This window comes from Podarcis cretensis (assembly GCF_951804945.1).
Source record: "Podarcis cretensis genome assembly, chromosome: 8".
In the NCBI taxonomy this organism is placed as follows: Eukaryota; Metazoa; Chordata; class Lepidosauria; order Squamata; family Lacertidae; genus Podarcis; species Podarcis cretensis.
The window spans coordinates 19091013-19118748 of record NC_137177.1 but is presented as its reverse complement, the minus strand read 5'-3'; the positions used below and the strand labels follow the sequence as shown (position 1 = coordinate 19118748).

The following is a 27736-nucleotide window of genomic DNA, read 5'->3' as shown; positions in this document are numbered from 1 at the left end:
GCCCACCCTCTTGGCAGCCCCGCCCCCTGGCTCTTCGCGAGTCAGACGTCTTCCAAGCGGTCCGCCAGGACACTTTCCGGTTGGATGCAAAGGGTCCAGGTGGAGCGGCGGGCGAGATCCAGGACTCGAGCGAAGAGAAGCCAGCAAGGGATCCGCTACCTCCAGACTCACAGAGCAGAGAAGATCTGAGATCTTGCAAAAGAAATCCCGAGGACAAGACTGGGCGGTGGTGATGCAATAGAGGTTTTTCTTCCTCCTTTCCTTAAGGGACCCAGGTGTCCGGTTTCCCCAACCTAGGGAGGTAAGTGCTAAGGTGGATGTCAAATATATGTTCGGGAGGCGATTCTCCTGCATTTCTGAACCCCATTCTCTTAACAAACCAAGAACTGAGTAACCAGTTGTTGATTCAGGTCCTCCAGAACTTGAAGCTCCTCATTACATATGCACTTCCCACCCCACAAAAAGAGAGAAATCTTTGTAATCTGCTGCAGAGCCAGTGGGGAAGAGAGCAAAAGAAAAAGGGTCCTGATTATGCCTGTGAAAGGCAAGAGATACGCATGGCATTTATTTATCATTTTGTATCTGCCTCTTTCAGTCCAAGAAGCTCAGAGATGGCGTATCGGGAGCAGGGATTATCTGCACAACAACCTTGTGAGGTTTAGTCATATACAGATAGATGAGAATTATTGGAGGCAGTGTGGTGTAGCGGTTAGAGCGTCAGACTAGGACCTGGGAGATCAAGGTTCAAATTCCCACTTAGCCACGAAGCCCACTGGGTAACCTGGGACCAGTCACTGCCTCTCAGCCTAACCTACCTCACAGGGTTGTTGTGCAGATTAAAGGGCAGATGGCAGGGGGAAGAACCATGTCACCACCTTAAGCTCCTGGGAGAAAAAGGTGGAAGAAGCTTATTCAAGGCAGTAAGCTTTGCTGCTGAGTGAGGATTTGAACCCAGGGCTTCCTGCTGTGCAAAAAGCCACACATCTAAAGCTCTGCTGAGTTTGCACGGAAACTCTAGAGCTGTTGCATATTCTACACTTCCAGAAGTGATATGGGGGGGGGGGGGGAGGAAGCAACTACTGGTGTTCCATCTCCAAAGATGACATACCTTCTGTGAAATTGACTTCCAAAAATGGGGATTCCAGTTCCCACAGTGCATAAGCTCTCTGCAAGCACATAGGAGCATGTGTAGAGCCCCTTCTGACATGCTGCAAACACCCAAGATCTTGGAGGAGGCTGGCTTCAGCCTCTGGTGCCAAGAGGCATACCAAATCCATGTGTCTAAGTGAATTCCAGCATATAGGAATTGATATCCTTGGATCTCATTCTCAACCATTCCTGTAAGTGGCAAGCTCACAGCAGAGAGCAATTCCCTTTCTGGACATGCTTGCTTTCACTGCTGAGCACCCCATTAGTCACTAGCAGCTAAATGACTTGTGCCTATACCAGCTAAGTCTTAGATTCATTTGATTGGATTCTGTTTTCATTCAGGCTCTGCATAAGTACTTTGGCACTCCTCCATCCATCTAACTCTTACACTGCTGGTGTGTAGGGGCAACAGTTTTCTTATTGTGCGTGTAGCCAGGATATTTATACCCTATAGGTTATCGCTTTATGCATGCTCTGACCCATAAAATCATATGCCGCAGTAAACTTGTTCACCTTTAAGATGCAGTAAGACTCTATGATTCCTGTAACCCACAAACATGGTTTCCCCTCCAGAAGGACGTCCCGCTAAAACTCTCAACCTCCAATGGAGGCTCCAAGTTTGATGGGATCCTTGGCAATTGTCCGGATGGGCTCACGCAGGAGTCAGTGAGCACCCTGGTGGACTTACCTGGTTGTGGTAGAAATGGCAGTGACGTCAGAACTGCCATCAGAGCCAAGTGGCAGGCGGCCATTTAAATTTCCCACAATGCCCTGCAGCAATTGGAGGAAATCAAAATGGTGACTTGGTGGCTTGCATCCTTGTTGATCGTAGGGCGTAGGGCATTGGCACTCGCATGGTGCCAGCAAGGAAGTGTGCTTGTTCCCTCTGGATGAATTATCCCCAGATTTTCCACCTTCCTTTAAAAAGAGAGAGAGAGTAAGTTTTAAGCATTTGTAGAACCTGAGATACCATGTACAGGAACTATCTTCTCATTTTTGCTAGGTGAAATGACCCTGATCTCCTCTTTCAATATTTAACTCCTGCCCCAACTCCTAAAATACATGCAGACTCCTGTGGCATCTGCCCCAAGATAACACTTGTTGGAGCCCAGTCTCTATGGAACTTTAAAGAAGCGATGACAACTAGTTAACATAAGAATATAAGAAGTGCTATTCTGGTTTAGGCCAAAGGTACATCTGTTCCAGCATCTTGTTCTCACACTGACCAACCAGATGCCTATGGGAAGCCTGCAAACTGGAACTGAGTGCAAGAACAAATCTCCCCACTTTTTATTCCCAGCAAATGGTATTCAGAGGAATGAGTAACCATGGGTTTGCCATGATCAGATGTGGTGAGCTCAGGGTGAAACAGCCCCCAGGTGTCTGCAGAGCACATGGTTCATGTCTTTCGCCACCCAAGGGAGCTGCAAATGAACTTCCTGTCTTCTTTCCCCATTTTGTAGGCAAGTGCAATCCCAGTTTCCACCATTCCCCTTACATGGCAACCACGTTGTATTCCCCCCAGAGGTGGCTGAATTCCAGGCACTCTTAATTTATAATCCGGAGAAGTCCAAATACACTTGAGCTGATTTAGGGAAGGCTAGGGTTTAATTCATGCCAGGGTTCTTCCTGGGCATCTGTTTTTCAGTGTTATGCCTCTCTGTAGCCTGAAGTAAGAACAGATGAAATTGTCAAACCACTAAGGAGTATCCCAACACTGTGAAAGGAAGATTAGAGACAAGTATTGATACCTGATGACTCCTTTCTTCTCAAAATTGAAGGCCATCTACAAGGATGGTGGTTGCCAGTGGCGTAGCGTGGGGGGTGCAGGGGGGGCCGGCCGCACCGGGCGCAACATCTGGGGGTTAGGGTTAGGGGGCACAAATCCACAGGTTAGGGGGCTCAAATTACTTGCCTTGCCCTGGGTGCTGACAACCCACGCTACGCCACTGGTGGTTGCCTATCCCTGTGCAACACGAACCACCAAGCTGGCCTCAGCGCATCAGCCACAAACCGTAGCCTGCTAGAAAGTCATTCAAATTGATGTTTTGCTTGTTTTCCTGGGAGAGCTGAAAGACGGGGTTGTTGAGTACAAGGCAGACCACAACACATTGGAGAAGTGGACTGTGTTCAGCTTGGTGGGTCACCGGTTGTTGAGGCCCGATTTTGGTACTAATTGCACCAGCTCTGCCATATTCCTCAATCCTAGGGTTGCCATATTGAAAAAAGTAAAAACCAGGACACCCCAAAAGTTGTTGAGCTTTTGGGCCATGCTCCCAGGTGACTCACATAACCTGTGCGAGATTGCAGCCTCCTAAAAAGAACTTTTTCAGGCCCATGTGCTTGCATGAGAGTATGATGCCCCAAAACACATGTTTTGGAACGCCACACAAGTTCACAGCCCTGGAGGGGGAAAAAAAAGCTTTTTGGAGTGAGATTGTGGCGCAAAATCATGCAAGATTGTGATGCCAAAAATTGCTGCTGTTCTCTCATGAAAACAATGTGATGTAGCTAATAATAATATCATCCAGTGATTGATTGGTTTAACATGTGTACTTAGCTTTCTCAACAAAAGTGTCAAGCTCAATGCAGCTCTCACAATGATAACAATAGCATTAAAATAATAATAAATAAATGACTGCCCTGTGCCAGTTGACTTACTCTGGGAAGGGAATTTTTCACACACACCCTCCAGGAGGGACCAAAGCAGCTTCAAAGCAGTTCCATCCCAGCCACGTGTTCAGAAGGATAGTGTGGCTGATAATGGTACTGAAGCGTCACTGAGAGGTCCACCAGAATCAACAGGAATACACTCCCATTGTCTGTTGTTGTTGTTGTTTAGTCGTTTAGTCGTGCCCGACTCTTCGTGACCCCATGGACCAGAGCACGCCAGGCACTCCTGTCTTCCACTGCCTCCCGCAGTTTGGTCAGACTCATGTTCGTAGCTTCGAGAACACTGTCCAACTATCTCGTCCTCTGTCGTCCCCTTCTTCTTGAGCCCTCAATCTTTCCCAACATCAGGGTTTTCCCCCGGGAGTCTTCTCTTCTCATGAGGTGGCCAAAGCATTGGAGCCTCAGCTTCAGGATCTGTCCTTCCAGTGAGAACTCAGGGCTGATTTCCTTCAGAATAGATAGGTTTGTTTGCAGTCCATGGGACTCTCAAGAGTCTCCTCCAGCACCATAATTCAAAAGCATCAATTCTTCGGCGATCAGTCTTCTTTATTGTCCATCTCTCACTTCCATACGTCACTACTGGGAAAACCATAGCTTTATGTATACAGACCTTTGTCGGCAAAGTGATATCTCTGCTTTTCCAGCAAAAGTCACACACCAAAGTAATCTCACCACTGCAAGCACACAGGAGCCAGGTTTCCATCCAGGGCAAACCAAGCCTGAGTTCAGTTTAAGGTGGTACCAGGCACCTAGCTTCGGTTCCAGCTGCCACTGAGTAATGCAGACCTCTTTGGCAATCAGGGTTGACAGACAGATCCTCTGTGCATTGGCCTAATTCCCTTCAAAAGACGTCAGAGCTAGTGACACAATGCCACGCCATGATGTGCATAGGATCAGACTGCTAATTCTTTTTTATCTTAGCTGGGGTTATATATAAGGATTTGGCACTTGTTTTCTTGAAAAGAGAAGTGGTGTGACTCAGTCTTGTGGGAAAGCCGTAGCCTTTGAACTGGAAGGTGTTCTCCTCTGTCCTAAGTCTGCAGCGTCTTGCATTGTGAGTGACACTTGGAAGTGACTCTGCGTATGCTCCTGGGGTGATCTTGAATGGTATGAGTTGTTTGAGAGTGGATCAGGTTGCCTTGCAAGGTGGTGGGTCTTCTTTTTGTTAGAAGTTTTCAAGCAGAGGCTGGATAGCTGCCTGTCAGAGACAGTAGCAGCTGGGGTGGTACAGAAGAGTTTTCCAGTCACCCTGGGACCAGGGCAGCGGCAAGGTTAGGCTGCGTGGATACATGGGTGGACTGTCTGCAGGTGCTTCTGTGCAGTCAAACCTTCCTTGCTGCTCTACCCAATCCATCCAGGTAAACTGCACTGACACTGGTGATGGGGGCAGCTGTGCCCCACCTCACCCACTGCCACTTATCAGAGATTCTCCAATAGCAGGTGTCCTCTTACATTGGCAGGGAGGGATGGACTAGATGAGTGTGAAGGTCCCTTTCAGCACTGTGCACTGTATCCACCTAAGTTCTACTCAGAATACATCCATTCATGGGCCTAAGTTAGCCACGCTGAGCAATTTTAGTGGGTCTGCTCTGAGCATGGCAAGTGATGGGTTTAGCCCATGAGATCTACATTTGTTTCCCCTAAATAAGATGGCGGGCTGGAGAGGCTTCATTTACTACTCAAGGGAGAAAGCCCTCAAAGCTGGCTTGCTTGTTTTCTGCTTATTACTTGCCCAAATGCTTTAGCTTTTTGAAAACCTTGTGTTGAGCATCCAGGGAAAGGGTCAGCTTGGTCTGCATTGAGTGGCAGTGGCTCTCAGACAGAAATGGGCCTTTTCTTATTCACCTGCCATGTGATCCTTTGGGGTGACTGGGACATTCTGCAGGTGATATGCTCTCTCAGCCTTTGCAGCCAGCCTCTAGACCAGGCATGGCCAAACTTGGCCCTCCAGATGTTTTGGGACTACAACTCTCATCACCCCTAGCTAACAGGACCAGTGGTCAGGGATGATGGGCATTGTAATCCCAGAACATCTGGAGGGCCAAGTTTGGCCATGCCTGCTCTAGACTAAGCAGCAAGCCCTGCTCTCCAGATTGCCAGGGCTCAGTTGCCTGCTGTCAGGTATGTGTGATCATATCAGTACAGAGGAGAAAGGTGGTGTGTAATGTTTGAAGCTGAACAACTTCACTGTGCAATAGACTTCCTAGCTCGGAGGGCTGTCTGCCATCTCCCAGCGACAGAGGTTAAAGACCATCTTGTTAAGATTGCTGACAAGCTCATTGTTTTTGCTGGCGTATAGCAGAAGAGCCTCTGCAATTCTCAAATCCCATCATGCCTTAGGAAGCAACTTGCCATCTGCTCACCCCCTCCCCGCAACTTTATCCCATCCAGAGCTGTAAGCCTTCTGTGCTCTGTGGAATTTTCACAGGTAAAAAACACTTTTCCCAGGTAGGCTTCCCCAGACAGGGAACTGTCTGTTGGACTGTTGGGCCACATTCACACAATATATTTAAAGCACAGTGATACCACTTTGAACAGTCATAGCTTCACTCAAAGGATTCTGGGAGCAGTAGATTGCTGAGAGATGTTAGCAGGCCCGTACCCCCTCCCTAAACTACAATTCCCAGAATAGTTTATCCAACAGTTCGCTCTTCCCAGGAAACTCTGGGAATTGTAGCTCTGGGAGCGAAATAGGGGTTTCACCTAATAACAGCTCTCAGCACCCACCTCAAACTTCAGCTCCCAGAATCCTTTGAGGGAAGCCATGACTGTAGCACAATGCTCTAAAATTTAAATATATTGTGTGAATGTGGCCTTGGATTAGAATGTGGGGTATTTGGGTTCACGCAGCCATGAATGAAACAGATGCTGTTCCTCAGCAGTTAGAGTGCCTACTTTGCAGGCACAAAGTCCCAGGTTCAGTTCCTACCACCTCCACGCAGAGTTGGGAAAGGCAAATGTCTGAAACCCCTGCAAAAAAAGACCCACTCTAATATGGATTGAGAGTGCTCATCAGCTGAGAGCTATGAGGAAACTGACAGGTGAGGGGAAGGGGATGCTGGGAGGTGCAGCAACTCACCAATGAGGAACGATTGCAGCTCTTTAGGATGTTTTAGTTTAGAGAAGAGGCAAGTAAGTGGCAACGTGATACAAGTGTATAAAATGATGCATGGAAAGGAGCTAGAGAAAAGTTTTTTCTCCCTCTCTCCTAACACCAGAAATGGTGGACATCCTATGAAGCTGATTGCTGGACAGGACAGGCAAAAGAGAAGACCCCTTCCCACAGCACATAGTTAAACTATGGAATGGCCACCAACCTGGGTGACTTTAAAAGAGGATTAGGCAAATTCATGGAGGATAAAGCTATCAGTGGCTACTGGTCATGATGGTCATGATCTAAATAAATAAATAAATAAATAAATAAATAAATAAATAAATAAAATTTATTTATTTATTTATTTATTATTTATTTATTTATTTATACATACATACATACATACATACATACATACCCTGCCCATCTGGCTGGGTTTCCCCAGCCACTCTGGGCAGCTTCCAACTGAATATTAAAAACAATACAGCATCAGACATTAAAAACCTCCCTAAACAGGGCTGCCTTCAGTTGTCTTTTAAAAGTAAAATAGTTGTTTATTGCCTTGACATCTGGTGGGAGGGCGTCCCACAGGGCAAGTGCCACTACCGAGAAGGGCCTCTGCTTGGTTCCCTGTAACCTTACTTCTTGCGGTGAGGGAACCGCCAGAAGGCCCTCGGTGCTGGACCTCAGTGTCCGGGCAGTACTATGGGGGTGGAGATGCTCCTTCAGGTATACAGGACCGAGGCTGTTTACGGCTTTAAAGGTCAGCACCAACACTTTGAATTGTGCTCGGAAACGTACTGGGAGCCAATGAAGATCCTCCACTGTCACAGCAAGCATATGTCTGAATACCAGGTGCTGGGAATCACAAGGAGGGAGAGCGCTGTTGTGCTCAGGTCCTGCTTGTGAGCTGGTTGTCCACTGTAAGAACAAGATGCTGGGCTGGATAGACCATCGGCCTCCTCCAGATGGCTCTTCTTATGCCAGATTTAAGTTTTTTATGGCTGTCAGGAACCCTAAAGAGCAGTACACTGCAACATTTTGCTGCAGATCCCACTTGTTGTTGTTGTTGTTTAGTCGTTTAGTCGTGTCCGACTCTTCGTGACCCCATGGACCAGAGAACGCCAGGCACTCCTGTCCTCCACTGCCCCCCGCAGCTTGGTCAGACTCATGCTGGTAACCTCGAAAACACTATCCAACCATCTCGTCCTCTGTCGCCCCCTTCTCCTTGTGCCTTCCATCTTTCCCAACATCAGGGTCTTCTCCAGGGAGTCTTCTCTTCTCATGATGTGGCCAAAGTACTGGAGCCTCAGCTTCACAATCTGTCCTTCCAGTGAGCACTCAGGGCTGATTTCCTTCAGAATGGAGAGGTTTGATCTTCTTGCAGTCCATGGGACTCTCAAGAGTCTCCTCCAGCACCATAATTCAAAAGCACCAATTCTTCGGCGATCAGCCTTCTTTATGGTCCAGCTCTCACTTCCATACATCACTACTGGGAAAACCATAGCTTTAACTATACGGACCTTTGTTGGCAAGGTGATGTCTCTACTTCTCAAGATGCTGTCTAGGCCTGTCATTGCCCTTCTCCCAAGAAGCAGGCGTCTTTTAATTTCGTGGCTGCTGTCACCATCTGCAGTGATCATGGAGCCCAAGAAAGTAAAATCTCTCACTGCCTCCATTTCTTCCCCTTCTATTTGCCAGGAGGTGATGGGACCAGTAGCCATGATCTTCGTTTTTTTGATGTTGAGCTTCAGACCATATTTTGCAGATCCCACTTATGAAGCTCAAAAGACAACAAGCATGCCCTGGCAACCACGGGCACTTCTCAGCCAATCACATTTCAGTGAAGGAGGATATGAGAGAATGCCTATTCAGACCCAGAGGGGCAATAATGTTCCAAGGCACATTCACCTCTGTGGAGCCAGCCAGCCAGGGCTTCTTATGATATCATCAAAAACAAGAGTGCAACACTCTTGACTTGACAGCCCGGTTCTATCGCATGAATGACCCTGGAAGAGGCACAGTCAACAAAGCGCAAATCTTCCTGTCGCCTTCGTCATGTTCTCAGAGCAAAAGTAGCCAGCGCTTCTAGGTCAAAAGCAAGGAGGTTAGAAGATCTGGGGTGGGTGGAACAAAATGGCTTGGCATCTCATGCTGTCATATGAGGCTTCTGTAGTTTAGGCATCTTGCTAAAGAACTATTGTTGTTTACAGATTAGGATTCTGGAAGCTTAGTGGGGGAAAGGGCTCCCCATCGAGGCCCAATCAGTGGCTGGGGAATTGGAAAGTTTCTTCTGCCCTAGATTTTGTGTAGGTCTTGGTTGGGACAGGAAATTAATCACAGATCAGACTGGCTCCCCCAATATGTCTCCCCCTGCCCCCAATATCCTGAGTGTCATATGTTTCCCATGGGTTGCCTCACTCCGGTGGGATATTAATCGGCAAGAGAACTTCTCAGGAAATATATTGCAGATGTCGAATGCCAATATGATCTAGGCTTAAAGTCGAATCACACGTTCATTGACAAAGCACTCCAGCCCTATAAACCAGCAAGCACTCCCCCTGCTCCTTTAATGTGCTCTCTGTTGAAAAACAGAGCCTTTTTTCTGAACAGGCCCAAGTTAGTCATGTTCATTGGTTTCAATGGGTCTCCTCTGTGTAGGACTAGCATTGGCTACAACCAGAGTGAGAATGTGGAGAAGACGCTTCCGCTTGCTCTGGAGGGATAGGGCAAATGAGATAGGGTGGTGGTGGCTAAGGCAGAAAAGTGTGGGCTCACCCAAGACAGCAGGCGCTCTGGAGGCAACTTGCCAAAGGTGCCCACAAAAACTGGATTGAACATTGCCAACCATTCTTGTGCAGTTGGCAGGTGTTGAGGGTTCCGTTTTTGATATGAAACTTTTTTGGTTTGTGTGTGTGGGTTACAGGGTCTCCACACTTTTATTACGAGGCTCTGTCCATCAGTAGCCCTATGCCTCCCTTTCTCCCATAGGCACAGGTGAAGTTTTTCAAGGGTCGATTGTCAAAATGATGGTGCCAGCCCACCCATGAGGCAAGGTGAGGTGACCGCTTCAGCCAGCAGGATCCATAGGGGCAGCAGATCCAGCCTTCAAGGAATGCATTGTCTGCTGGTGGTGGCGTGGTGGCAGTGATGGCTGTGGCATGCTCCTTGGAGGCCTAATCAGCTGTCCTCTCGGGGGCCACTAGGAGGCGCATTGGAAGATGGCTGACAATACCATCTCTCCGACCCACACAGGGTAATTAAGAGGCTGTTATGGGAGTAGGCATCCTCCCTTGTTGCCCCAAGGAAATGGGGAACACTGCCCTTGCCTGCTGTGCCCATAAATCACCCCCTAATTCGAAAGAAGGGGGTGAGGGCCCTAGGCAGAATGCCCCCGTGTGGACCTCGGCTCTCCTGGATGCTGTCTCTGATCGCGCACTAGTTGCAGCAATTTGGAATAATTAATTACAAAAGAAGCAAATGCACATATTTCAAGTGAAGAAGGGGAGTGAAGTCTGCTAATTTAAGTGACCTCTGCGAAAGAAGACGACGGGCTGGAGAAACAGGAATATTTTACGATGAAGATACACCAAAGGCGGGGTATGTTGACAACGGGGCTGAATGGAAACCTTTTTTACTTTCCTTCTATGTGATTTACAAGAACCCCTCCTCATTAGAATCGTCGGTTGAACTGACCCAAGCAGGATGATTAAGGTCTTTGTGGAGATAAACTTTAACCAAAAGTATGCTTTATGGAGACCGAGAAGCAACAAGAGCTTTTGGGAATGGCGCAGCAATTAATTCGGAGTCGCCATCTTGCCAAAGGATTTATAGCCGGCAGGAAGAATGGACTTGTTTTCAGACTGCATTCCTAGTGAATCTCCTCAGAGGTTTTGAGAAAGGAGGCAGATTGGTGAAGATTAATGACGCTAAGACTGTTTTGATGTGTGGAAGTGATGTTATATGGAAAACGTCTGGATATGGCTACTGGATAAAAATAATAATATCCACGCAGGATTACAAACTGTTCTAACCAGCTTGCGGAGACTATCAGAGGTCACAAAGAGAAAGGAAAAATATATGAAAATAACAACAAGAGATGTGGAAAAATAATAAGAAAGGACTGGATAGTACTGTGAACATCATAAGGTTAGATTTGTGGACATTAAAACAGCAGTAAGAAGCAAGAAGTTGATTGGATCCCTTCGGAACTTGAAATATGGGTACTCCCAACAAAAATTTAAAATTCGGCTGTGTAATTTGGAATTTATGTAATTTGGTTTGATTTGATGTGATTGGTCAGTTAATAAAAAAATATTCTTAAAAAAAATAATCAGCTGTCCTCTCAGCAGCAGCCCCCATGCCACTTCTACAGCAGCCTCTTGGTGAATGGGAGGAACTGCTGATCTCCTCCCACCCCTGGGGAGAAAATGGCAGGGGCTGCTCTCTTGGGCTCTGTCCTACCCAGTTGTGATTCAGCATGGGCTCCTTTCTCTCCCATAACAGCCTTTGATTCCCACTTTGATTCAGGTAAGGTTGATTCGATTCCTTGCCCCTTTTTCCAGACGTAGATATCTATTCCATGCTTGTCCCTGATGGAGATCTTTATTTTCCCCTTGTTTTTCACTCACCCCCTTTTCCCTGGCTGGGAGTGTGGCATTTTGTGGTTCGCCTCAGGTGCCAAAATGTCTTGGGCCCGCCCTGTGCATTGTCCTGCCCAGTTGGCTTCTATTCAGACATCGCTTAATAGTGTCGGGTCACCATCAGGCCCCACAGTAAATTGGCCTTTAATTGCCTGCCTTTTGTTGGTCCCCAGACATCGGTGAGAATCATTACAGCTAATGGCGAGGGGGCCATTTGATTTCCTGGCTCACATATTCTTACGAAGTTGTGCCTTAATTTCTGGGAATCGGGAAGGAGCCCAATTATGACAAACTTGCTGAAAGCAAGGAGCGGTGGGGTGGGGTGGGGTGGTGGGAAGCAAAGTAGAATGAGAATTAAAATGGGTATCCTCTCATTGCATAATCTACTCCCCTCTCCCCAGGAAAACATCCCATCTTCAGTCTTGGGTGCTTTTGCCTAGTTATAATGTGTCTTTGAACTCTGGACACATAACTCCTTGCTTATCTCAATGGAGGATAGGGAGGAGTTCGTGTGCATACAGAGTGAGCCTACTGCACAAAGCTATGATTCACATTCCTTGCTCCACCCACCGCGCTTGTTCCTGCCCACCATCAGCATGCAGCCCCTGCAAGGCCACCCAGAATGCAATGTGGCCCTCTGGCAGAAAAAGTTTTCCCTCCTCTGTTGCACAATTCCTGCTTTTTATAATTAAAACCAGCCCTGATTAATTTCTGGTGAGCTGCACATTTAGAAAACCCCTCCTTCTGTTCAAGACAGTGTAGAGTGGTCTTCCCAAGCAAGTTTCTCTTCTAGGTATTGCCCTTAGCAAGTTGATGTTGTGTCCTCCCTGGGATCCAGTAGACAGAGTGAGGTCCTTAGGCTTCGAAGTGAATTTCCAACTTTTTCCCGCAGTTCCTTTATCAAAGCCAGCGTATGTCATAGGAGTGATTCAACTCAACCATGCAACTGAGCTGTCCAGAAAGGTCTTATTATTATTATTCACCTTAACAGGGACAGGAACAATAGAATTAGATCTGCAGCCACTTCCTCCCCAGTGATATGAGAACACAGAACAACCGCCGCAGCCAGCAACCATTTGCCATCTGATCTGGCATAATCTCATCTCCGTCACCTCTTGAGCTCATCTCCTTCCATCAACAGCTTTGCTGTCTCAGATGGATCATTTCAAGGAACAGAGCTGGCTGTTCATGACCTTTTGCACAGGGTGGTTTGGTGATGTATCCAGGAAAGTGGCAATTAGGCTGGGGAATGAAGCCTGTAAGTGATGCCATGCGCCAGCTGCCCCCTGCTGCCCCCACGGCTGCTCCCAGGGCACTGAAGAACATAGGTCATAGAACATAGGAGGCTGCCTTCTACTGAGTCACACCACTGACTCATCTAGCTTAGTACTATCTTCTCTGACCGGAAGCTGCTCTCCAGGGTTTCAGATAGAGGACAACCCGACTTGGAGGTTGAACCTGGGATCTTCTGCATGTAAAGCAGATGCTCTGCCAATGAGCTACAGCTGTTCCCCAAACCCTGGGAAGATCTTGGGCCAAAGGAATTCCTCATACCGGCTGGCAGTCCTGGAGATGAACAAATCTCCCAATTTTGGATTCTCTTAGTTTCTCATTTTTTCCAACCTTAAATTTGGTTCTCAAAATACTGTATTTTTTGCTCTATAAGACTCACTTTTCCCCTCCTAAAAAGTAAGGGGAAATGTGTGTGCATCTTATGGAGCGAATGCAGGCTGCACAGCTATCCCAGAAGCCAGAACAGCAAGAGGGATCGCTGTTTTCACTGTGCAGCGATCCCTCTTGCTGTTCTGGCTTCTAAGATTCAGAATATTTTTTTTCTTGTTTTCCTCCTCCAAAAACTAGGTTCGTCTTATGCTCTGGTGCATCTTATAGAGCGAAAAATACAGTAGATTTGCAGTTTTCCTTAAATTCCCCATGGAAATTCATCAGTAATTTAGTGCAATTTTCTCCCGATCTACATATTTTTGGCATGCACGTTTCATAGAATTGTAGAGTTGGAAGGGACTACAAGGATCATCTTGTCCAACCACATGCAATACAGGAATCTTCCTTTTCTTTTTTCTGCCCCATGTGGGGCTTGAACCCATGACCCTGAGATTAAGAGCCCCATGCTTTACCAGCTGAGCTATCCATCACTGATTCATGGGAACAGGCACAGGCCGCCAAGGTAGACTTTTACCCTTCCCTCCTGCCCATCAGATGATGTCACAAGAGACATCAGCTAACAAATGAGTGTAGTTTGGGGGAAATGGTCCTGTGGGGTGGAGGTTTCCCTTCCCTGCACCATACCATCCAACTTCTTCAGAAAAATGGGACATGTCTTCTAGGACGTGCTCCTGGGCAAGTCCCGTGACAATGTGTGCCTTTTTCCAATGTGATCTCTGCCCCCTTTTTTCTGGAGCACTTGGCAGGTATCCTGCACTACAACTTGCTGGCAGAAATGTCTTCTGAGAAATTTTGGCTCAGCTCTAATGTGAAATATAGGGGTATCCCTCACTTTCTTTCTAACATGTGTGAGGGAGGCTCTCCATCTCCACCCAATGCACTTTGGCCCTTCGGTGCTTCCCCATCATTTCGTCCTTCCTTCCTTCCTGGTGCCAACCTTGCTCCACACCCAATGATGCCACAGCCCCGTCCAGCGTGCGTAAGAATCACACCCACACCCCAGCAGCTCTTACCACCAATCAACACCTACGCCAGGGGCCATTTCATTAGCTTATTCCGATAGCGTGTTATTATTGCCATTGGCTGATGCCTCTCTTAGCAGGACAACCATTAACAATGTCTGATAGCTTATGTCAACAGCTGGATTGTTTCAATTTATGGGCAATAAATTGGGTGCCAACTTGCAAGTTGGGTTTTATTTGAATGACCTTTACACAGAGTTGCTAAACTGTAGCATTAGGAAATGAACTTGAGTCATTTTGGCCGAATCGCAATATTAAATAAGAAGAGAACTAAAACACAAAAGCGGGATTAACAGATGCCCGAAAAACAACACAATTTTTTTTTAACAAATGCAATGAAAACAGGAAAAGTCATTGATGATGTCATTGAAGGCATTGAAGGCATTACAGCAGTCTTTAAATGCCTGGAAGGCTAACAGGCAGAGCAGGGGTTCTCAGTCTTTCTATCCTCAGGGTCCTCTTGAGATAGCTGAAAGTTACCAAGGCCCACCAGTCACAAAATGGTGGTGCAGGGGCAGAGACAGTCACAAAATGGTGGCAGGTGAAGGAAGAGCTTGGCATCCTTTTCTGCTGACAACCTGATCCACCTTTGAAAACATTGCTAAATTCTTTGCTGCAGTGATTTCCTTTTCCATTTTCCTCAAGAAAAGTGTGCTCTTTTTCTCTGGAGGTATTTTGACTTGGTCTTTTCATGTCAAGCAAATCCAGAGACTCTAAGTGAATGAGGCTTTTTTGCTTTTACATTTTCCCCTTAAAAGTATTTTTACCCCTGTTGTGTAATTTCTTCTCCCATTCTTCTTGCACATTCATCAAATTGTTACTTCTCCCCCAGTCACTCAACTGCCAAGTTCTTCTGTTCCTCCTCCCTTCACATTACGGTACTTCTTTCTCCTCTAACAGCTTTCCTAAGAGCATGAGAAGAGCTTGCTGAATTGGGCCAATGGTCTATCTGAATTGGGCCAATGGTGAATCAGAAATCTGCAAGCAGGTTTGAACTACAGCTTCCATCTATAATGAATGTTGGTCATGATGGCTGGGCCTGATGGGAGTTGGATGTTCAGCAACCTCTGGAGGGCACCAGGTTGGGGAAGGATGGGTCAGCCCTTGAGCTTTATGGCTGAACAGGCATTCAAGGTGTCTTCTTATAGGTCCATCTTTCTCTGGACTACAGCCCAGGCTCTCTCTGCCTCTCAAGCTTGTCATCACAAGGAATTCACTCACCTGTTCACTTGGGAGGGGGGGGGCAACCTCCTGATATCTCCAGAACCATTTTGTATTAATATTTTCATGTGGTAGGATGTTTGCGGAACAGTTTATCTCCCTGCTACTTTATACAGAGGCTGTTGTATTGAGGTTTTATTGTATTTGACCATGTGCCTTACTGTCTGATAACATTGTTATTTTATTGCTTTATGCTTTGAACTGTGATTTTTAATGAAGGGTGGTATAGAAATCAATTGAGCCAAATTAGGGCACAGTCACGCAAAGTAGAGCACAGAGACAGTAACCCAGTCATGGAAAATAAATCTTATTGATTTCACCCCTTCTGTCTTCTGAGATTTCAACAGGCATTTTGCACATGCTTTTCAGTACAACTTTGTCCACAAGGACTAGAAACCTGCCTTAAAAAGCAAGCCAGTATTCTGTGCAACTGGAATCCTGTGCTTCCTTGCACCCCTTTTGATGTGGTTCACCAGAATGGTGGAATATATGTACAATTGTGTTTATAAAATGCACATTGCTTGGCTTGGGAACTGCATTGCAAACTTCGGAGGAGTGTGAACCCAGCACTGTGGTTCTGATCTGAATCTAAAAACTCAATGCTCAGATATTAAGAGACAGCTGCAGAGAGGGAAAGAAAGTGAGTGAGTGTGAGAAAGGGCAGATCCACACCATGCCTTTAAAGCACATCCAGCACACATTTAAAGCACACGACTCCCTCCAAAGAATCCTGTGAAATGTAGTTTGTCAAGGGTGCTGAGAACTGCATCTCTGGGAGGAGGAAACTACAGATTCATACTGTGGATCTGTCCACAGTGAGAGGGAAAAGATAGGCCTACTCCAATGTGTAGGAAGTTTGTTTGAGCTACCCTATACATTGCCCCTAGAAGAAGCAAATTAAGAGGTCTGCCATGAGTCACCGAGTCTCAGACGGGTTGCTTTCGCAGAAGTGGCAGCTCCTTTGTGTCTCTCGAAGCGGCTTTCGCAAGCGTCCGCTCTGTAAACAAGTGAAAGAACAGAGAGAAATAACCCGTGCGAAAATCTGCAAGATCCAGAGCTCCCATTTCCAAAGCAAACAGCAGTTCTGAGATGGAAAACGGTTTCCTCTGGAGTCCAAGCAGGCCCCCTGCCACGGTTTGGGGGCCAGCATTTGTTATGGAAAATGGTTGTGTGTGTGTCCTCCCCTGCCACCACAATGACCCTCATCCATCCTTGTGCTTGCTCAAAGGGTTTATTGACCTTGTTTACAGACAGCTCCAAATATTTCCCCTATCTCTCATTTTCGTCTTAAAGTTGCTGTTCTGATCCCATTCGCTAGCCTGGGACAAACAATGCAGTGAGTCTAGCCATCTGCTGCTCTCCAGCCCAGTGGGATAAGCCAGTCTGTCCAGAAAGTCATATTGACTAAGCACTTCTGCCAAGCGACCAATGAAGGTGCTGCTGCTGCTGCTAGAACTCACAATGTTAATCTGTGTTATGTACTGAAGTTCTCATCCTGGGCCAGCAGGCGGATACTGTAGATAGTTTTCACTCAGGTCCACATATGCAAATAAGGGATTGAAAGTGATATTCAGTGATTGGATAGTTACAGAAAGTGGTTACTGTTGCGTTGTAGTGGAGCTCTATATAAGCAGACTGGCTGAATCCTTCAGTTCAGTTCTGTTCTGGTCTGTGAATAAACAAGAGCGGCTTGAAGAATTGCTGTGTCGTCTGATATGTTCACCCACAACTTAACAATCTGAGAAATTCATCTCTCTTTCTAGAGTCAAGCGGGTTAGCACAGCGACAAGAACATTTCCTGCTCAGCCACAAACCTTGCTGTGTGTCTCTGGACCAGTCACTGGCTCTCAGCCTCACCTACCTCATAGGCTTGTTGTTGTGAGAACAAAAGTGTAGGGATCTTGCATTCCACCCTGCGTTGCCCATGCTCACATGGGCATTGTGCCACCGAGCCTGAGGTGAAGAGAGCCAACAGGTGTGAAGGACAGCTGTGCTCATGTGCCACTTGTGAGTTTCCTGGAATCTTTGGCCTGTAGGGCCGGCCCTGTTGTGAGACAACTTCAGCCTCCACATGCCCCCTGCAGCCAAGTACCACCTTCACACCACATGCTGCAGCCACCACCACATGCCCCCCACTGCCACCACTGCATGCCCACCTCCGAAAACAATGTATGCCACCTCCACGGAAGCATGGGCACCATCCTGTTGGCATCACCGCGGTGCTGGAGGTCGCTCACTGCGCCATCATGACACCCACAGTGGGCATTGGGTGCCCACAGTGTGGGGCCCAGGTCAGCACCCCTGTCCATGGGGACTAGTATTTGCCAGGCTGAGGCCTACCCAGATGGGCGGGGTATAAATAATAAAATTGTTATTATTACTCCTCCTCCTCCTGTTCTTCCCTTTACCTCATGGCCCTGATCCTTCTTTGGAACGGACCTTTTGCCAGCACAGGCCGCCAGGAAGGGCAAAAAGAAGATGGGAAGGAAAAGAAAAAAAGCCAATGATTGCCCAGGGCATAGTGCCAAGTGTGCCAGGATGGTTTATGCCAGCAGGCTGGCGCTGGACCAGTGCCCATATCACTCTGTCCAAACACATGGCTGCAGGCTTTGTAAACCAAAAGTGCCTGTTGACCTTTTCTGGGGATGCTGCCAGGCTGGAAGAGATTGTTGTAGATCAAAGCCAACTCCGGAACGAGCTGATTTTTGCAGTTGGCACACACACAGAGAGAGAATAAAGTAACACCCTATTAATAGAGATGGGGAATTGGGTGTGATGCGAAAGAATTCCTACCAGTCATTTGTAGGAATGCATCGTCTTCTCCTGTGACACTTACCCCAAATTATCGTTTAGGAACACAGGAAGCTGACCAGGCCCGGGTTTTCGGTTTGATGAGGCCCTAAGCTACTGAAGGTAATGGGGCCCTTTATATGTCCAGCTGTCCTTTGTCAACAACAAACTGTCGCTATTTTTTGTGTTGAATAGATGCTATATGGTAATATGGACCTAATAGGTATCTTAAGCTATTTGCACATCACAAAATAAGTAATTGTTGAACCGAAATACAATTAAGAAGTATATTAATAGTGAAATACAATTAAGAAGAAGTGTATTAGTAGTGAAATAATTATTAAGCTCTAACTTAAAATGATTGGGGTCCCATTATTTACACCACAGGAGCCTACACAACACAAAACACTGTTGCTATACAGTGGTACCTCTGGTTACGTACTTAATTCGTTCCGGAGGTCCATTCTTAACCTGAAACTGTTCTTAACCTGAAGCACCACTTTAGCTAATGGGGCCGCTTGCTGCCACCGCGCCACCAGAGCACGATGTCTGTTCTCCTCCTGAAACAAAGTTCTTAACCCAAGGTACTATTTCTGGGTTAGCGGAGTCTGTAACCTGAAGCATATGTAATCTGAAGCATATGTAACCCGAGGTACCACTGTATGTAGGCTTTATTTTATTTTATACTGTATTTTGGAATTGTACATCCAGTTTTATTTCACCTTAAAAAAATTTTTTTTGGGGGGGGGGGCCTGAGAGAGAGTGGGGCCCAGAGCTATAGCTTATTTAGCTTACATGTAAATCCGGCAGTGAAGCAGCAGCATCTGTGGCTCCATGCTAAGCTGTAAGAAGCTATGCTTTCTTACACACAGGGCTGGCACATTCGCGAGGCAAGGTGAGGCGATTGCAGGATCCACAGGGGCAGCAGAACTAGCCTTCATGAAATGTATTGCCTATTGCTGCCACGGTGGTCGTGACAGCTGTGTCGCGTACTTTGGAAGCCAGATCTGCTTCCTCCTTGGCAGCCCCCCACCCCACCCAATGCTGCCACTACAGCGGCCGCTTGGCAAAAAGGAGGCGCTGCTGGTCTCTTCGCATCCTTGTTTCGAATGTAGAGCTTCACTCACTCCTCCTGCTTTTTATGGTTCTGGTTTTTATGAGGCCCTAGGAATGAAGAATGTCCTTGTGTGCATCCCTCGAAGGAGCCAGTTCAGGCCCCAGTGCAGAACTGAGAAAACAGGGATGAATATGGTAAGGAGTGAAGCCTGGGAGTTTTATAGATGCTCTGGCATCTTCTCTTGGAGCAAGGTTTCCTCAGACCTCACTTGGATAACCTTCAGCCACCATGGCGTGTAAAATCAATGCAGAGAAGTAGAAGTCCAGTTTTAATACCCCTAAACTGCTGGGCTTCCAGACTTGGGGCGGAAAAAAATGAAAAGAAAGAGGCAGAGGCACCAGCCCCAGGGAAGGAAAGAGACATTTCTATTCTATTCTATTCTATTCTATTCTATTCTATTCTATTCTATTCTATTTATTTCACAGAATCTACATGCCACTTGGTTGTTAAAAAACAACAAACAAACAAACAAACAAACAAACAAACAAACCTCAAAGCAGTTTGCAGCCATTAGGAACAACAAGAGTGGACTCAGCTATACAGCTGCAAATAAAACATTCTAAATGTGTTGTGAAGTGCAATATACAAGCGTGACACTAGATGGTGAAAGTGAGCTATGCAAAATGCAATGTATTAAAGACAGAGAATAAACCAGGCATGTGCTATTTCCCAAGTATTCACAGCAGAAAACTCCTGAACCAGAGCAGTCAGTCTGGTGGCGATTGGAACAGGCTGGCACAGAAAGATTGGCTCCAGACCTACCAAGGCGGACAAATAAATGCTGGGTTTGATTGGCTGCCCCCTCAATTTCTCCCTGGCTCACATGTATTGCAAAGCAAATAATAAATAAATAAACTTTCTTCACCTCTTCTTGGCTGACTTCCAGTCCCTGGCTGGATTACATATTGTCTGCCCTACACAGGACCGCTGTGGGGGGTAAATTCAGAGGGTGGATTAAAAATGGTTTGCAAAGCAAACAGGGAAGCAGATGTTTTGGTTGCCATCTTGTCTCAGCAACCTTCAGATACATCGCAGGTCTTATCCACAACCTCTCAGAGTGTGTGTGTGTGTGTGTGTGTGTGTGTGTGTGTGTGTCTGAGAGAGAGAGAGAGAGAGAGAGAGAGAGAATAAATCCAGTTCTCATTTAAAGGCAAACCTACCTAATTTGCACTTTCTGAAATAATACCTGAGCAAACATAGCATCCTTTGAAATTTGCCAGTCTCTGTATTTTGAGAAGCTGTCCTCTACCCAACTCATATGTATAAAGCTGGAACTCACCAGAACTCAGTTCCGGCACCTCTCAGGTGGGCGCCATTGTCATTCTGAGAGACTGAGAGAGGTGTTCACGGTGAGCTCTGGCACCTCTTTTTCTAGAAAAATAGCACTGCATATACTCAGGCGAGGTGTGCATAAGAATTCACCCATTAGTGAAAACAGCAGACCAAAACCCATTATGGAAAGGAAAGCCGTTTTGCAAAAATGTGCCATTGTTATCTTTATATGTGCGTATTAGGAATTTGCACTAAAATGCTGATGAACTTCCACAATGACATTTTTAAAAAGGAAATGTTTGAGGGCAACCACTCGGCATCAGATTTATTTCCTCTCCTCTTTCCTCCTCCTCACAAATGGCTTCTCTCACACACCTTATCTCCCCACACAGGTGAAAAAGCATCTGGCATGCCTTCTGGTGTTTACCTCTCCATCTACCTGCTCACCATCCTGACGGGCTTTCCCACCAACCTTCTGGCCCTGTATGCCCTCATCAAGAAGCTGAAGACCAAGGCCACGCCCAACTGTGTCCTTCTCCTCAACCTCACTGTTTCTGACCTCTGCTTCCTGGCTTTCCTGCCCTTCAAGGTGGCAGAGGCGGTTGCCGGGCAGTGGCCTCTCCCCGCTCCCCTATGTCCCCTCAGCGGCCTCTTCTACTTCAGCACCATCTACTCCAGCACTCTCTTCCTCACGGCAGTGAGCGTGGAGCGCTACCTGGGCGTGGCCTACCCCATCCACTACAAGCTGAGGCGCCATTCGGCTTACGCGGCTGTGGCCAGCCTAGGCCTCTGGGCCTGCTCCTTTGCCCATTGCAGCATTGTGTACATCACCGAGTTTCAGCCTTACAACAACACAGAGCCAGACAATGCCTCCCATAAGAACTGCTACAAGAACTTCACAGATGTCCAGCTCGCCATCCTTCTCCCCGTCCGCCTGGAGCTTGGCATCGTCCTTTTCCTGGTCCCGTCCTTGCTCACTTGCTTCTGCTACTTCGGCTTCATGAGGATCGTGATCTCCTCGCCGCACATCCGCAGGAGCAAAAAGCAGCGAGCCGTGGGGCTGGTGTCGGCCACGTTAGCCGTCTTCATCGTCTGCTTCTCGCCTTACAACATCTCCCACGTAGTGGGCTTCATCCAATGGGAAGATCCACGGTGGAGGGATGAGGCCTTGCTCCTCAGCACCTTCAATGCCAGCTTGGATCCAGTCATCTTCTACTTTTCTTCCTCTGCAGTGCAACGTTCATGCTGGGGCTTCCTGACCCGGGTAGAGAGGGTCTGTGCCTTGCCTTCAGTGATCCGCAAGGTGTTCTATAGAGAGAGTGAAAAACTGGGGCGAGCAGGTCCCCAGGAGCCAGTTTGCTGTTCCAGGTTATGACCATCTACATCTATGGACATGCCCAGAGACTGAGACTTTCTTTGTGGGCCAAGCAGATACTACAACATTTGCTTTAAGTCTGACAGATATGGCTCCAGGCCCCTAAAACTGAAATCTCAGTATCATGCACCTCTGCGGTTTCTGCACCTCTGAGGCTAGCTGGACTGTGCCCAGAGAAGCTCCATAAGTCCTTTTCCACGCTGGGTTGAGGAATCATGGAATTGTAGAGTTGGACATCTAGTCTAACCCCTTGCAATGCAGGAATCTTTTGCCCAACATGGGTCTCGAACCCGCAACCCCGAGATTAAGGGTCTCATGCTCTACCAATTAAGCCTCTCCCCTCTTGGTTCTTGAAGCCTAGAAGTAGCGATGGGTGAGAGGCACTTCCCTCCAGTTTTATTTTGAATATGTTTTGAAGAAAATAAGTTTAATTTGGTGAGTACATGTGGGATACAAGCTCATTCTGACTCTAGGCACCACTGTTATGAGCTCCACAAGGCATGGGGCTCTGCCTTCTCCATCCATTGAGCTCCCATGCCACCCATGAGCTTCCCCCCATGTCTTTCTTCTTGTCTGTTTTCCCCAAAGTCAGCCAGTGGTGAATGTGGTCCTAGGTCCTAGGCCAGGCATAGGCGAACTCGGCCCTCCATCACCCCTGACCAATGGTCCTGTTAGCTAGGGATGATGGGAGTTGTAGTCCCAAAACATCTGGAGGGCCGAGTTCACCTATGCCTGCCCTAGGCACTGCTCTGACAGTTATGGAGGAGACAAATAAATCAGGAGCCATGAGAAATGTTCCCATAGCTCCTGATATCCTGGATGCTGCTCCACATGTTCCTAGCGGCATTATGGAGATGGCTCACAGCAGGGCGAGGTGCTTGGTGATGCCTGGCGGAGACTCGTACTCTCCAACTGTTTCCAGAAAAGGGATGATGTGACACTGAGCTCCTATTTTCCTTGCTCTGCTGGAGAAGGGGCATATATCTGCCTCAAAGAACGCCAAGTGTTAAAACTGTAGAGAATCATGTTCCATGTTTGTGTGTGGTCGTGTTGAATGGGTGGGGGGCCAGATCCCATCGAAAGTGACTTCACAAAAGAAGGAGGGTGCACATCTCCCCGAGGAGGGTGGGGGAACCTGAATGCATATTGTCTACTTTGCATGTTAACCCATCAGTGCCAAAAGAGGAAATACGATTCTACGGTTCATGCCTTGGCACTTTCTTTTTTTCGTTTTTTTGTCATGTTTGAAGCTGCTCTCAAGATGTGTGAGAAATCTAAGAGGCCCTCTGGGCAGCCAGGATGGTCCCAATGTGGCCTGTTAACACCTCCCAGAGGACATGCGAGGAAGCCCATCCTTTTTACTGAACGCAAGTAATTTGAAGTGGCAAGATGCAGTGAACCCGTGTAACACAAGCAGGAGTTGCTAAGGAGTGTGGGAATGCTCAGGGTGGCAGGAGAGGATATATTGTTTATTAATATCCTTCCTAACTTGTGCTAGCAAGTCCCTGTACTTAGCAGAGTTTACTTTCCCCTTCTAACATGCAGCAGGTAGCTGGTTGCAAGCTTGTGTAAGCCTCTCACTATCATACAATTCAGTACTGAATTGTATGTTCCTGGTAAGTTCCCTTTTATCCCTCTTAAAAGAATAAAGACATGACAATCTTATTGAAAGTCAATAAAATAAGTTTACTCACATTCAGTTCACAGTTGGATTCCTGAAGACAGACTTAGTTACAAATATGTACATGTGGATCTACCCCATATTGGGGGGGTTAATTCCAGTGACTGCAGACTGGCGAAAGGAAGATGGAAAAGAGAGAGAGTGGTAGCATGCCTTGTTCTTTTGTTACCTGGACAGGTAAGGTCACACCCACATCTAGTCACATGCAAAGGAAGGATGCTCCAGCCAGGAGGAAATAGGAAGTTTTTGACTGGCTGGACCAAACATTCTCCCGCATGTCTTCTCTAGGAAAACAAAGAATGTTGTATTTGACTGCTCCCAGTGGATTACATCCCACAAGGATTGATGGTTAATGTTAACCATCATTAATAAACCATAGCTAAAACAGACATGGATTATCATAAAAAAACAAAAACATGACCAGCAAGCTTTGAGAGCTTTTTGAAACCTTTGCTGCTTCTCACTCATAGCTCTGTTGTTTTGGGGGCAGTGATAACTCCTTAACTATTGTTCAGTGAAAAGGCCAGGTTTACATGTAAAATGAACTTTATGAACCAAATACAACCCTTGGTTAATAGTTACTCAACCATTGCTAAGCTACTGTGCTAGGTTCACAAAAGCCATGGTGAGGACCAGGGGTAAAACATGGATAAAGAACAGGACTGCTCTACCATTAGGCAGAGTGAGGCAGTTGCCTCAGGTGGCAAATGCTGGAGGTCCACAAACCATTGTCCCATAAGGGAACCTGTATTTGCTGTGTTTGTGCTTAAGAGTGTTACTTTTTATTGTAATAATGTGGGTCTCCTTTATAAAATAAACAAATAATGACCCCAAAAACATCCCAGCTCAAAGCCATTTTTTTTCAAGGCCTCTTTAAAAGCCAGAACTGATGGGGTTAACTATATCCTTCGGAAGGTGTTCTACAGATTGGAGGACACCACCAAGAAAGCCCTGCTTCAGCTCATCAATCTGAATCTGAACTTGCAGCACAAACAGCAGCGGCAAACCTGCCATAGCAAACCAGAGGATGACTGGTCTCTCTTTCTCTTAACAGTATAATTAATTCAGCCAGACTGATGAGCTGTAAGGGCTGGGTCAGGCTTGGAGAGATTTAGTTCACGGGGATATATCTCTGCTTCCCCTGAAGTTCAAAGTACCTAATTACAGTGGTACCTTTGGTTCTCAAACTTAATCTGTTCTGGAAGTCCATTCCAAAACCAAAGCGTTCCAAAACCAAGGTGCACTTTCCCATAGAAAGTAATGCAAAATGGATTAATCCGTTCCAGACTTTTAAAAACAACCCCTAAAAGAGCAATTTAACATGAATTTTACTATCTAACGAGACCACTGATCCATAAAATGAAAGCAATAAAAAATGTACTGCAGTCACACAATCAATCAATCAGTAGCTGAACTGGGTTCCACACAGTCACAAAAACAAAACAAAAAGGGCCGCAAAAACAAAAACGCAAAATAAATAGCAAAAACAGGCAGACCTCAGTGTAACACTCAAAACAGAAGTATGGCACTTAAATCGGAAGCATAACACTCAAAATGGAGCACATTCGGCTTCCAAAAAAAGTTTGCAAACCGGAACACTTACTCCCTGGTTTGCAGTGTTTGGGTTCCAAGTTGTTTGAGTACCAAGGTGTTTGAGAACCAAGGTACCACTGTAGTGATTTGACAGGCACCGCTGAGCCAGGATAGAGGTGACAGACCTTTGGAAAACAGCCTTTGGAAGCCAAATGTTTATTATCCTAGAGATCATAACCCTTTCATGGCGATGCAGAGTGGCTCAGGGAGTAATGCATAAGCACATCAGAGGGTGAATATGGAGGGTGGTGCTATTTCCTCTTTTTAAATTTGTTTCTTTAAATTGCATTTAAGGCAGTCTGTTTGGATGGAACCGGCTGGGACCAGGGCAAGGGGGGTGGGGTGGGGAGCTTGTGGCCTGATCCTCCTGGCTTTCTTCCTTTACACCTGGAAACCGATTGAAGTGACCAAAGGCGAAGGATGGAACAAGGGTGGGTGAAGAGAGAAGAGGTTCATTGATTCCCTTCATCTCTCCTCCCTTCCTGAGCCTCTCTCCCATTGTACACACACAATTCAGCTGTCGCAACCTCCAGGGGGAGGTTGAGAAAATGCAATTAGCTGATGTTTGCAAAGCACTTGTAGCTCTTAGATGAGATGGTAATGTGATAAAGGCTGTACTGTTCTCTCCGGGAATAGAAAAAGGCATGGGCACCCCAGGGATGGAGAGGGAGCCAGCTGCCCACATCTGCAACACAGAAAGACATGAGGAGGGACCACAGTTAGGGATACTTGTTGCGACAGTTTGCACTTTGAAACACAGGTGGAGGCCTGGAGGCTGTGGCCCTCCACACCTCTCTTTCTGGCCCTCAGAACTCTCCCTAGGCCATGCCTCCTCTCTAGGTCAAACCCTTCACCAGCCCTGCTTCACACCATCCTTGAGTGTTTTTGTCTGGCTACAACATGTCATTGAACTGTGATAATGCCCCTCACTTTCCTGGATGGAATTTGTGTGTGTGGACGCGGGTGGTGCTGTGGGTTAAACCACAGAGCCTAGGACTTGCCGATCAGAAGGTCGGCGGTTCAAATCCCCGCAACAGGGTGAGCTCCCATTGCTCGGTCCCTGCTCCTGCCAACCTAGCAGTTCGAAAGCACGTCAAAGTGCAAGTAGATAAATAGGTACCACTCCGATGGGAAGGTAAACGGCGTTTCTGTGCGCTGCTATGGTTCGCCAGAAGCGGCTTAGTCATGCTGGCCACATGACCCGGAAGCTGTACGCTGGCTCCCTTGGCCAATAAAATGAGATGAGCACTGCAACCCCAGAGTCAGCCATGACTGGACCTAATGGTCAGGGGTCCCTTTACCTTTACAGTAACTTGTGGCTTTTGTGCAGTTGGAAATGTAGCATCATATCTAGCCACTTTTGCTTCTGGCCACACCCACAACTGTGATGCAAACCCCAATAGGGAATTTGGCCCCCTTGGCTGAAAAGGTTCCCCCCCCCATACCTTTGCTTGAAATTTTATACAAGTTCCACCATCCCCTCTCCTTGAGACTCCTAAAATTGCCTGGTAAAGTTGGTTGCATCACATTAGAGTTGATTAAAATATCATTGGTTTGTCCAGCATTTGAGAGCTGTAGTGTTTGACTCTGGGATTAGGCAACCACCATAAGCTATCAAGAGTCATGTTTCCAAGCCAGGGAACTCAAAAAACCTTGAGGAACCTCACATCCATCCTAAGCTTGGAGCATAATTTCATCCATTGTAACAGTGACTCTCATCAGGATCTTCATTGCAAGGTTGCTTGCGTAATGTACAGAAGAGTCTGGCATAAACCAGGGCTGGTGAACCTGTGTAACATCTGGACAGCCATGGCACCAACCCTTAAGAATAAACATGAAAGAGGAAACCCACTTAGGCTGGCTAGTTTGCATGCTCTGCCACATTCCCAACAGCTGTCAGGAGGAGAGATGTTAAGCAGGAGCCTGGGCTGGATAAGAATATTTTTAGCTCTCGTGGTCAGGGCAGCAATCACTGATTGAAGAAGAACCCCGATGAAAGAAGGGAAAGCAACGAGGGTGGGAAAAATATGGGAATGTGAAAACTTCCAGGAATGTCCTTTCCTCCTCCTATTAATAAGATGGTAAAAGGTAAAGGTAAAGGTACCCCTGCCCGTACGGGCCAGTCTTGACAGACTCTGGGGTTGTGCGCCCATCTCACTTAAGAGGCCAGGGGCCAGCGCTGTCCGGAGACACTTCCGGGTCACGTGGCCAGCGTGACATCGCTGCTCTGGCCAGAGCCAGAGCCAGAGCCAGAGCCGCACACGGAAACGCCGTTTACCTTCCCGCTGGTAAGCGGTCCCTATTTATCTACTTGCACCCGGAGGTGCTTTCGAATTGCTAGGTTGGCAGGCTGAGGGATGGGCAAATCATCCTGGAAGGAAATGACAAGAGGGATGTTTTAAACAGAAATTGAGGACCTGTGG

General features: G+C 47.0%; 1 pseudogene across 2 annotated transcripts; it reads left to right on the top strand.

Annotated features, from left to right (window-relative positions):
- LOC307221600 (free fatty acid receptor 3 pseudogene) lies at positions 1-27619 on the top strand (annotated as a pseudogene). Of its 2 annotated transcripts, none has more exons than XR_013843849.1 (2): positions 1-301; positions 21057-27617. The product of XR_013843849.1 is annotated as a free fatty acid receptor 3 pseudogene (transcript). The 2 variants fall into 2 exon arrangements; XR_013843848.1 differs by lacking the exon at positions 1-301 and adding an exon at positions 18315-18398 and having other exon boundaries at positions 21057-27619.
- The last annotated feature ends 117 nt before the right edge of the window (positions 27620-27736 follow it).